Consider the following 12,629-nt stretch of genomic DNA (forward strand, 5'->3'; position numbering starts at 1 on the left):
ACTCCGTTTAAAACTAACACAAACCTCCATTGTATTCGCAAAATTATAATTTTCAGTACATCGATTATCGCGCGTTGATGATTACCCACGCCGATTATTCCGCTCAAGTTTGGCGTGATCGCCTTTCGAGTCAATTCGGTTATCGTTTCGCAGGCAATGTACCGATTGATTTTTGGAAAGTAATCCAGAACATCAGTATCACAAAACCAATTTTCATTAGTTTTTGCTTTTTTTTTGGAAAAATATATCGAAGATTTATAAAACCGATTGCCGCTGTATGTTTTAGTCTTTCTGCGCGACGCATTAATGTTGTTTATTAAATCGTGTAGCTGTGTTTTATTTTGCTTTAGCGCAATCGCATCCATTACACCGTCTTCGTGTTGGGTGTTCGTTGGAAAAATTGGGTGGTTTTTTGCCAACACCCGTTTTTCCGCATAATAGAAATTAAATGCGTTTCTTTCGTCGCAGCTGGATTGCAAATAGTTCGTTAGTTCATCGTAGACAAAATCGTGCAGACGTAAAATGTCGACCGTACAGGCGGAACCTTTGACCTTTGTGTTTCTGAAGTAGACTTTCGACGCAAGGGCGTAAAATCTGACTAACGAAAGTTCGTTAATTTGCCAATAATTTTCGATAAGCATCGCGTTGATCATCATAATGGTTTCACCCTTGAAGTATACGACATCGAGTGGCGCGTTAGGTTCTATAGTCTTGTAATCCTTCATATATAAATTTCGGACTGTGCGCATATGCTGTTGGACGATAAAAAGGAATCCACACATAAGTTCACGGAGCTTGGCCGTAATTGCTTGATTCATCGAATCGGCCGAAAGAGTTTCTTTCTCGCTAATCGTTTTTAAAGGGTAACCAGTATAGTAGGTTTCTACTCTGGTCAGTTCGTCTCTGATAATGTCTAAGTGATTACCGCTTACACGTTCGAACTCATAATTGAACATGCTAATTGCTTGTAGTATGATGAAGCAAATTATAAATTTACACGATTTGAATACGAACATATTGTAATAGTATTATGAGCTTAAATTCCAAAATGTTAGTAGCTACTAGTAACCGTACCGATGTCGATTATTTTTCGTTGTATTAAATACGATAAACGCACTTCTGCAAAGTATTATTCACTAGTACTGGTATGAATACCACCTATACTTAAAACATTATTACTGTTTTTTTTTTTTTAAACTTGTAAAAAAATAACGTATGATGACTTATGCTTATCAAGCTGTTTAAACCGCACCATAACAAAGTTTACTGTGGTTCGCCTATAATATTCCGGAAAACGTAAACTAGAGAAGTTTTACAAACAAATGAACTGAATTTCGATTCATAAACATTTTAGCGGATGGTTTGGGACGATCAATTAGACGCCAACATTGACATTACGACCATTGACAATTGTCCGCCGCATGTCCGAGGGACAGTGAGAATTTCGTTAATCCATTCGAATTAATCGGCGCGTCATTAATAATACTTTTTAAATGTCAAATTAAGCGTGAACCGTTGGTCTTATGACTTTTCCACGTGGTGTTATTATAGTTGATACCGATTTATGGAGCGATCGAGTTACCAGGTAAAAAGTTGTAACGAGAAATGTCGAGAAATACGCACATATTGTGGAATATACATTTTTTTTTACACAAATTATGTTATAGGCATAGTGTGACGCCGATTGGGTCGAGTGTAGTATCAAATTAAACAACACATCCGGCGCTATCAGCTCACCGCGTCAGACTACCTAACCTTTGTTTGGCTCCGAATGGGGGGGGTTTTGACATTTTCGAAGCCCACCAAAATAAGGGTTTAGGGTTACCCCGGTAACCACAACCATGGTAACCTTAGTAACCACATCCGTGGTAATCTAGCCAACCAATACCGTGGTAACCTAGGTAACCAATACCGTGGTAATTTAGGTAACCAATACCATGGTAACCTTGGTAACCACAACAATGGTAATCTCGGTTACCACAACCGTGGTAACCTAGGTAACAAAACTTTGGTAACATCGGTAACCACAACTTTGGTAACCTTGGTAACCACAACTTTGGTAACATCGGTAAGCAATACCGTGGTAACCTATGTAATCATATTTGTGGTAACCTTAGTAACTACAACCATAGTAACCATAGTAACCAAAACCGTGGTAACCTATGTTAAGATCTTTTTGGTAACCTTAATAACTACAATCGTGGTAACCTAGGTAACCAATACCGTGGTAACCTAGGTAACCAATACCGTGGTAACCTAGGCAACCAATACCGTGGTAACCTAGGTAACCAATACCGTGGTAACCTAGGTAACCAATACCATGGTAACCTTGGTAACCACAACAATAAGAAACTCGGTTACCACAACCGTGGTAACCTAGGTAACAAAACTTTTGGTAACCTAAGTAACCATTACCGTGGTAACCTTAGTAACCACAACAATGGTAAACTCGGTAACCTCAACCGTGGTAAACCCAGTAACCACAACCGTGGTAAACTCGGTTACCACAACAATGGTAACCACGGTAACCATAACTGTGGTAACCTAGGTAACCATAACTTTGGTAACATCGGTAACCAATACCGTGGTAACCTTGGTAACCACAACCATGGTTCTTCATGGTACAGCCCTATTGGTGTGGAATTTTTAGAAAAAAAATTCAGTTTTTTTAAATTTTTGATTTAAGTCGAAATTTTGGTTTTTTGTAAATTTTGACAATTTAAATCACACAAATGGGCAATTTTACCAGATATTCTGATTGCAGGCAAAATTCTCTTAAATTTGATCTAGGTTTGAGCGGATTTAGTGCCAAAATTTAGAATTTTAGTAGGTATTACTGTGTTGTTTGTGTTAGACATAACTTGGGTAACCTAGTTTATTCTTGCTGTGTAAACATATTTGTACAATTAACACATATATATGGGTAAAAAGGCAACCTGAGACATTTGTGAATCTTTTAAGCCACGGTACAGCCCTATTGGTGTGGTATTTTTGGAAAAAAAATTCAGATTTTTGAAAACTTTGAGCTAGATCGAAGTTTTGGTTGTTTGTAAATTTTGAAAGTTAAAATCATAAAAATGGGCAATTTGACCGGATATTCTGATTGCTGACAAAATTCTCTTGAATTTGGTCTAGGTTTGAGCGGAATTAGTGCAAAAATATAGAATTAATGTAGGTATTAGTGTGTTTTTGTTTTGGACATATTATGGGTAAACCTAGTTTATTCTTCCTATTTAAAAATGTTTTCTATCTTTTCTAGAAAAACTATAAAAACAATAAAAACTTTTCTATATTTTCTAGTTTTTCTAGTTTTTAAAGTTTTTCTATCTTTTCTAGTTTTTCTAGTTTTTCTATCTTTTCTAGAAAAACTAGGAAAACTAGAAAAACTTTTCTAGTTTTTCTAATTTTTTTAGTTTTCTAAATTATGTAAAGTAGTTGGATTTTCTTAATAACGGTAAAAACCAAAACTAGTCTTTAAAATAATTGTGTGCTAGTGTAAAACTGAAAAAATAACATATATAATAAACATGCTTATTGTCATATGTTGCTTCAACTTTTATATCTATAACTTATACTCATTTTTTTAAAATTAATTATGAACATTTATAGGCATAATAATATTATATAGATACATCATTTTTCCCAAAAGCTTATAGCACTATAACTGATAACAACATACTTGATACGTGTGCGAGTAAACGAAACCTGCATACAGTTGCAACAGTCGGACAAAATATCTACCAATTTTAAATTAATATAAACTATAATTGAACATTTGTTTTGTTTTAACTATTTTTTATAACTGATACTTTTTATATTTAGTTAAGATAAAGAAAACAACAATTTTGATTGAGAAATTCACATGTAATAACATTGTAACAGTAAAAAACGATTTGAATCAATACGTATAATTAAATATTAAATTTTCCACACAAAATATATACTAGTTTTAAATTATAATCATAATAAGTATAAAATTATCTGCTTAAAAAACACTTGTCAAATATATCATAGCGAAAAATAATTGTTTTAGAAGAAAAATCATTTTAAAATACTAATTAAACATTATTATTTGTATATATATTACCTATAATAGCCTGACTAAAAATTACTGCTGCTAGAGAACCATCTATAAGTTCTTCAATTAATACATAATAATGTTTAAAATTATAACAAAAAAAAAATCATTCAACACACTTGTGCACTATGCCATTGATATTATTATGTTATGTATATATTACATAATTTTAGTCATTTCAATCTAAATAACTAACAAAAAAATAAAAATTAACATCTCGGTCAGGCTTGTCGTACGCATATCTCTCGACTGTATCAAGTAGTTATTCTGAGCAGAGCTTGTCTTTTGTTAAAAAAACATAAACATCGATCTGTAAATACAAAATGTAATTAACAATAAAAAATATGTAGTGTTTAATATATTTTATTTAAAAATAAAACATTCACCTCATGTAATCAAATGTATCTTGCGAGTCTAAAACTCAAGTATATTTATGAAAACTATTTTAATAATTTTGAGTAGTTAGCTTGTTGTTGTTGTATCAATCCCTTGGTGTTAGTAACTGAAAAATAAAAAAATTCAAAAGTAAATACATTTATAAGTAAGTTACCCATGAACTTTGAATACATAATTCGGCGGTTAAAAGTCTATTGGGCTGTTAGTATAAGGGACATTTTTCATAGTTTTCAAAAGCATAAAAGTAAATGTATTTAACATTGTTCTATCCAGTTAACCAAAATAATATTAAAGGTACAAAAAAACTAAATACAAACCAACATGTTTGTGATATATATTTCAGTTTTTATCAAGCCAATAATAATTATAATAGTCGGATGGTTTAAATGTTATTTGTCGTTAATGTCAGAGCCATATATGTACAATAGGTAAAAAAAATCGATCAACATTTTTATTATATTTAATAAATACTTATATTATTTTTGTGTTGTATGAATTGGGTTACAATTATAAAATTAACCATCGATTTAAATATATTGTACATACGTACCAAAATAACTACACATCCTCATGGTTATCTAAAAGTCGTAGAATTAATTAACGTCCAGCCATGCTCGTTCACTACAATATTTTGCTGAATTTGAATGAGATAGTAATTTGCAGATAACAGTTCTCATGTGTTATCATATTTGTCGTATAATATTTTCATGTATTCTACGTAATACTTGAAAAGACGGCAGAGGGAAATTTAGCCTGAGAAGTTATTATCCAAGTTCATAGTTCCACAAAAAGTTATTTTTTTCAAAGCACATTTTATACTCTCATCAGTCATCAAACTATCAAACAACTCTTTCTTAATTGTGGCCTTAAAAATTCAACACATTGAGCAAGTTGTGCATAAGAACTTGATTCATAAAACATTTCTCTGCTCTTAGGTAGAGTTAAGGGAGATCCTAACCGTTTTTCTGTAGCATAAAAGTGATCGACAAAATTACTCATTGAAACTGTTGTTGGTTTGTAAGATGGTTTGACAATAAACATTTTCACTGTTGGCAGCTTGAATGAAGATTGCTTTCTAGAATAATTCTTGTTTCTTTACTGGAGTTTTTGTTGAACAAGTGACTTTACTGATGTACGTTTTGACGGTGATCTTTCATTAATATTTTTTGTAGGAGACTATGGTGGAGATAGCACAAAACACTAAAGAGTAAACAAAATTACTATATTAATAATTATTGATACACAATGACTTAAGGTCTTATAATCTTCAGTAATATATTATCGGGATAACACTAACTATATTATCATTTATCAAGAACAAAAATATTATAATCACACACTAAAATTTGAAAGAATATATTTTGTGATAAGAGTGTATTATCAGTGAACCCTGCTATTCCATTAAGTTCAAAAAGTATGAAATAAGGTTTTAAATCTTTGTTCTAGCTTTGTAGTTTTAACTTTTTTCAATAATACCTACATAATTTAGAGAACAATATTGGTAAACAAGTAAATATTTTTATTCGTATAAATAAGTGTCAATATTAGATTAGGTCATGTTTTGTTACACTCGGTAAACAGACACTTAAAATCTGAATCCTATGTATTTTACTTTAAAATAATTAAGTACCAATCTTAAACGCATAAATGTCACAGATGTAAATCATTCACATTGTGCACAATGCTATGCTTTGCGACCGACTGCTCACTTACTATAGCGGCTTTTTGATGAGATAAGGCTCAGAAGAAAATATATTACATTAGAAATCTTGCAGTCGTTCATATTATGTAGAATGTCATAGGTACTCGGGGACTTGTGTGGCCTTATGGCTTCTTTGCTTTTTCCAAATAAATATTTTGTTTTGGTAAATCAATAATTAATAAAAATTCTAGAACTGAAAGTAGGAGGTCAATGCGGCGGGGGCGGCGAAGACTCGGTATCTATTATCTTGCCGGTAGATGGCGCCATTGGGAGTTTCCATCAAAATTCCCAACGAGCACCCATGGAAATTCGGGTAAAGTTTACTGGAAATCTCATTAAATGTAAAATGTTTGAATTCTGCGGCATTTCATCGACTCACGGACTAGTCGAATGATGGAAAAAAAACGTTTGTCGGCCGTCAGTCCCTGTCGAATAACACAAGGTCATGGGGGAGTTCACTCAACGGGTCGACCGCAGCTGTCAGAGCATAAGTACTGATAATTGCCCGGCAATCGTCCAACTCCGGTTCCCTTTCAATACGAATAAATCTTTCGCCTTTTACTAAAGATTTCCGTGGAGGGGAGCACTCAAAGGAGTCTAGATGAATAATTTTTCTAATGCCCGACTTTCGAGTTAGGCTCACGATACTTAAAAACAATAAATTTATTGAACTTCATCGATACTTGTGTTCAACACGTCATAGCTTTACTGGCCAGTGCAGTGAACGTCCGTCGAATAATGCTTACAACATGACACATTCCAGCATTTCTGGGGTACTTGGATATCCTGATATAAAGTGTTAATGGGCCTAGAAGTTCGTGCATTTGCATGTTCAACTGAATGGTCCAAAAAATTGCTAGATAAGCTGTGAATTACATTTCAAATTATGCAATTTCAAAAATAATTGTTTCGCATATTTCAGGTTTTTTTCATGATTTAAATATAAAAGAAAGCAGCGAAGGCCCTGCACGGGTTGTAAACAAAAAATACACTTTAGACAATAATATTTTTTGTGTTTTTTTATTTCAAGCTCAAAACAACATCTGAATACATAATGTGTAGTGAACCCGGTTGACGCGTATCAAAAATATGTCTATCATCGTCGTCGTTCACCACATACAGTATTTTCGACGTTTGTACATACAGCAATACAAATTTGATATCTCTCAATTTTCCTTTGTTCGGCTTTTATTAAATCGCCGGTGTACATTTTTCTGCAACGGATATATTAGTCAAGCATGTACTTCAAGAGCGTTGTGATCGTCGTAAACGAAAAAATGAAAGCCGGACGTGGTTTTTTTCCAATTTTTCTTACGCTTTACATGTCCGCTTTGGTATCAGCAGCAGTTCCGGTAACGCCGTACCACGTGGACGCTTTGAATATTATGTTTAATTTACCCGGTTGGAAAAATGTTCCACAATGCAATGGTTACACGATAGTCGTGCCGTGGATGGAAGAAGGCAAAGTTTTGTCCGCCAAAGATATACTAGAAACCGACAGCAATCGCGGCCCCCAACTAGTCACCGCCAGTACCGCGGGTCGTAAAATCCGTCAAGCACATCAGCTATTCAGCTGTCAGTATGCCAGCGCTCTAAAAATGTGTTTCCATTACACTTTGGGCGCAGTACTCGCGTGTAAAGACATTAAAAATCCCACCACAACCACGGTATGTATAACCATATTTAGGAAAATGATCAAAAAAATCGACGAAATGGTGGTGCTCGTTCTGGCCAACCTTTCGTTAATTAACAATGAATTCCCAATAACAACGTACGACAATAACGTGTCCGAAACGTTGGAAGAATTCAAGAGGTTCTACAGCACCTTGTTTTTCGATGATACGTCACGCGACAAAACTTACCACGACTTCATAATCAATTCTACCGAAAATAATATGGGCACCGCTTTACAAAGCTTAGGTACGTTCTATAATAACTTTTGCAGACCGAATGAAGATGGTAAAATTGCCGGAATTGTGCGATACATCGAGGAAATGCTTGTAGAACATTTGCCTCTCGAAGTAATGGCAAAAATTAAAGATGAGATAGATTCTACCGTCGACTCGTGCTTAAGAGATCTCATGGCTTAACCCGTAATACGTACGTCCAAGAAAATTTAAACAATTTCATACTATAAAACGAATTATTTGTCGAAGAATAATTTAAAATCCAGCCAACATAGAACTCGAAACAATCCTCATCCACGGCCGCAACAGTTATTCGCATAATAAAATATTCAAATTGTCACATACACATTTTATAAAATAACAAAATCTGTACAACTATAAAATTCCATTTTATAATTATTAACTGACTATTATAATTCCAAATATATGTTTAAAAAAAAAAACCTCAAATTTTTAGTTATTTATGATAGAATAATATTTTGTATTGGTCAATTTTGATTTGTTTAATATTACATTGAACAAATACATTAAGGTCGTGGCATATTAAGGTGAGAGGAACTCACAGATCTATATAAACGGTTACAACAAAAAGTGATTAAATTACTTTCCAATTAACGCTTTGATGCAAATCTGTGGATAGTAGGTTAAAACCAATTTAGTATAAAGCAAGCACAATAAGAAAGTATTATACGTAAGTAAGTAGTTGTAATAAGTATGGTATTGTAAGTATAAATTATGGTTTGGTAAGTTTGGAAATAAAATAATAAATATCAATAATAACAATTATTGAGAAATTGTACACATCATAGTTAAATTATAGTTCTACCTTTTGTCTAATTTTCGGACTAAAATCCGTAAAACTTGTAAAAGTGAAATAAAGAATAAAATAATAACAAAATAATAACATACCGTACAGTAGAAACTAGACACGATTAAGGATTAACAAAGAAAAATAAACAGAACACAATATAAGCCTTAGTCGATTTATTTTCTTTAAAGTAGAAATTTCAAATTTCAAGTTGGAATGAACTAGTGAATGACGTTATCAATAGATCTCTTAGCCATAAATGATAAGGCTAAAATGGAGTTAAATCTGTTGCCGGTACTAATTTTACACGAGGCGCAAAACATATCCCAGATATTATACTAACTGCAGTAGTGAAACTATTTAGTCTTGAACTTCAATCGACTAACGATTTCTTGTGAAATGTGAATCGATTCATTGTTGTAAGATACGTCCGAAATGAGAAAGTTTGCAACAGTATAACGATTACTTAAAATGCCTACATAATTAAGACTATACTTAGATACACAATTAATACACAAAAATAGTCATTGGTTATTTCATGACTCGCATAATTATTTTTATGTTTTACCTACTAAAATGATAAAACATGAGCATATTTTTGATTTTAACAAATAATAATAAATTAAAGTTTTTTGTATTATTTTTTTTTGGCAAAGTAGCCAAAGAACACAGATCTCTTAACAGAATTGAAATTGGTCCATTTTGAGTAATCGATATTTTGTCTGGCTTTTGGCCGAAAAGAAACCAAAATGGCTTTTACTCGTGAAAAAATGTTTTAAATTAAAAATAATAACTTGAAGCTCATTCAAATTAACCGGTATATTAATTGATACGGTCGAAATATGTTAAAACCACTTTTTTCTTAAATATTGCCTATACAAAACTCCTTAAAAACAGACCGCATGAAATCCCCCCCCCAAGTGTAATTTTTCTATAAAATCAAGTGTATATGAAATCAATATAAATAGTACCTATAAAATATGTAATTAAATATTAAATTATATTATTTGATAACATTTTATATATTATCGGGTCGAAAATATAACTCTAATTGTCAATAAAAAAAAACCAAGTTCGAAATAATATATCAATTATAAAGAAAAGTGAACATCTGATTTACAAATTATTTCATTTATTGGAATATTTTTTTTCCAACAATAAAATATACATTCTCGGTCGGTTATAATAATACAAATAAAAATCATTACAAAAGTAAAACTTGACAAATATAATAATCGAATTTTACAAATCAAGTATTGTTGACTATTGTCTGAGAAAATATAAAAAAAAAACCCTATCTAGGTAGGTTCACTCAGTACAGGGATAGCAATAAAAAAATAAAATATTAACAAAATAGTGAACGTCATGAAGTAAATTGTATACTATTATCAAGTCACTTTTATGTTTAGTTTAGTTTTAAGTTTAACCCGGCTGCAAATCAAAGAATATGTTCCTTTCTACGATTGTCGATTTTACAGTGAATTCAAAAAAAAAAAATTAATAATATGATAAAATATATAATATTAAAATTTTACACTGTCAAACGGAAACTTTGTTATAAATCGAAAAACGACTTGTTGTTTGTCTTATGCGATGTGAAGCGAGCAGAGAGTATTTTTTAGTTTTAAAAAAATGTTTTTTTTTTATTATATTGATGTATTTAGGCTGATGGCGTCAACCACGAATATTCGTTTTTAACTTAGATTTACAGCGCTCCATAACTTTATTAAAAATAGTCCAATTAGTTTCAATGATATATAACTAACCCAAACGAATATCACAGTCCCCTTCCCGTAAAACAGATAGTATTTTTTTTCTTTCTTTCACTTTTACAAGTTTTAGGGATTTTAGCCTGAAAATTAGACAAAATGTAGATCTAGAATTTAACTATGACGTATACAATTTTCCGAATAATAATTGTTATTATTGATATTTATTATTTTATTTCCAAACTTACCAAACCATACTTTATACTTACTATACCATATTTATTACAACTACTCACTTACGGATAATACTTTCTTATTGCGCTTGCTTTATACTAGATTGGTTTTAACCTACTATCCACAGATTTGCATCAAATAGTTAATTGGAAAGTGATTTAATCACTTTTTGTTAAAATCCTTTATATAGATCTCCCACCCTAATATGCCACGACGTTTATGTATTTGTTCAATGTATTATTAAACAAATCAAGATTGACCAATACAAAATATTGTTCTATCATAAATAACTAGAAATGTATGGGTTTTTTTTTCAAACGTATATTTGAATTATAAAAGTCAGTTAATAATTATAAAATGGAATTTTACAGCTGTACAGATTTTGTAATTTTATAAAATGTATTTGACAATTTGAATATTTTATCAAGCGAATAACTGTTGCGGCTTTGGATGAGGATTGTTTCGCGTTCTATGTTGGCTGGATTTTCAATTATTCTTAGACAGATAGGTGTATAGACAGATAATTCGTCGTGTAGTATGGATTTGATTAATTTTTTTTCGAAATTCGTTACGGTTCGTACGTAACAAGGGTTTTATCATTTACCTCATCGTACTCGAAGCCAACAGAGGCCCAGAGTTCACTTAAGCTCGAGTTGACGGTAGAATCTATCCGTTTTTTAATTTGTCGCAAAACGTCAAGGGGCATCAATATTCCATGCATTCTCCGCAAATCTCGCCAAATTCTGGCAATTTCTTTGTCTTTTCACACCGACGATTTAATAAAAGCCGAACAAAGGAAAATTGAGAGATATCAAATTTGTATTGCGGTATGTACAAACGTCGAAAATACTGTACGCGGTGAACAACGACGATGATAGACATATTTTTGATACGCGTCAACCGGGTTCGCTACACATTATGTATCCAGGTGTTGTTTTGAGCTTCAAATAAAAAAACACAAAAAATATTGTTTTCTAATGTGCAGGGGCGGCCTCTGGGTCTTCTACCGTTGATTTCACCTATCAGTACTTGTTTACGGATACCAAGAACCTAGAAAAATATAGTAAGAACTTCTTTTTTAAATACCCAAATGAAACAATTAATATTACAAAGAACTTTTTTCTTTTTCAATTAAATCATGAAAAAAACCTGAAATATGCGAAACAATTATTTTTGAATTTGCATTCTTTGAAATGTAATTCACAGCTTATCTAGAAATTTTTTGGACACTTTATATTAGGATATCCAAGTGCCCCAGAAAAGCTGGAATGTGTCATGTTGTAAGCAATAATCGACGGACAGTCACTGCACTGGCCAGTAGTGCTATGACATATTGAACAATCGATGAAGTTTTATTAAATTTACTGTTTTTAGGTATTATGAGCCCAACTCGAAAGTCGGGCATTAGAAAAATTATTCATCTAGACTCCTTTGAGTGCTCCCCTCCACGGAAATCTTTAGTAAAAGGCGAAAGATTTATTCGTATTGAAAGGGAACCGGAGTTGGACGATTGCCGGGCAATTATCAGTACTTATGCTCTGATGGGTGCGGTCGACCCGTCGAGTGAACTCCCCCATGACCTTGTGTTATTCGACAGGGACTGACGGCCGACAAACGTTTTTTTCCAGCATTCGACCAGTCCGCGAGTAGATGAAATGCCGCAGAATTCAAAAATTTTACTTTTAATGAGATTTCCAGTAAACTTTACCCGAATTTCCAAGGGTGCATGTTGGTGATTTTAATGGAAACTCCCAATGGTGCCATCTACCGGCAAGATAGTAGATACTGAGTCTTC

The 12,629-nt window shown here is 32.4% G+C and overlaps 1 long non-coding RNA gene and 2 other non-coding genes across 3 annotated transcripts; 1 reads left to right on the forward strand and 2 right to left on the reverse strand.

Annotated features, from left to right (window-relative positions):
• Positions 1-4,009: 4,009 nt before the first annotated feature.
• LOC126837128 (uncharacterized) lies at positions 4,010-9,378 on the reverse strand. Its single transcript, XR_007685454.1, has 3 exons — positions 8,993-9,378; positions 4,465-4,580; positions 4,010-4,388 (listed from the first exon to the last, which is right to left on the reverse strand). It is a non-coding gene; the product is annotated as an uncharacterized LOC126837128 (long non-coding RNA).
• On the forward strand, positions 6,695-6,816 carry LOC126837186 (U5 spliceosomal RNA). Its single transcript, XR_007685463.1, has one exon. It is a non-coding gene; the product is annotated as a U5 spliceosomal RNA (small nuclear RNA).
• Positions 9,379-12,216: 2,838 nt separating the features above from the next.
• LOC126837179 (U5 spliceosomal RNA) lies at positions 12,217-12,338 on the reverse strand. Its single transcript, XR_007685462.1, has one exon. It is a non-coding gene; the product is annotated as a U5 spliceosomal RNA (small nuclear RNA).
• Between the last annotated feature and the right edge of the window lie 291 nt (positions 12,339-12,629).

Source organism: Adelges cooleyi, unplaced genomic scaffold (genome assembly GCF_023614345.1).
Source record: "Adelges cooleyi isolate 19-005CV unplaced genomic scaffold, UGA_ACOO_1.1 ACOO_flye_CR_arks_rails_tigmint_CR_PRNA_10, whole genome shotgun sequence".
In the NCBI taxonomy this organism is placed as follows: Eukaryota; Metazoa; Arthropoda; class Insecta; order Hemiptera; family Adelgidae; genus Adelges; species Adelges cooleyi.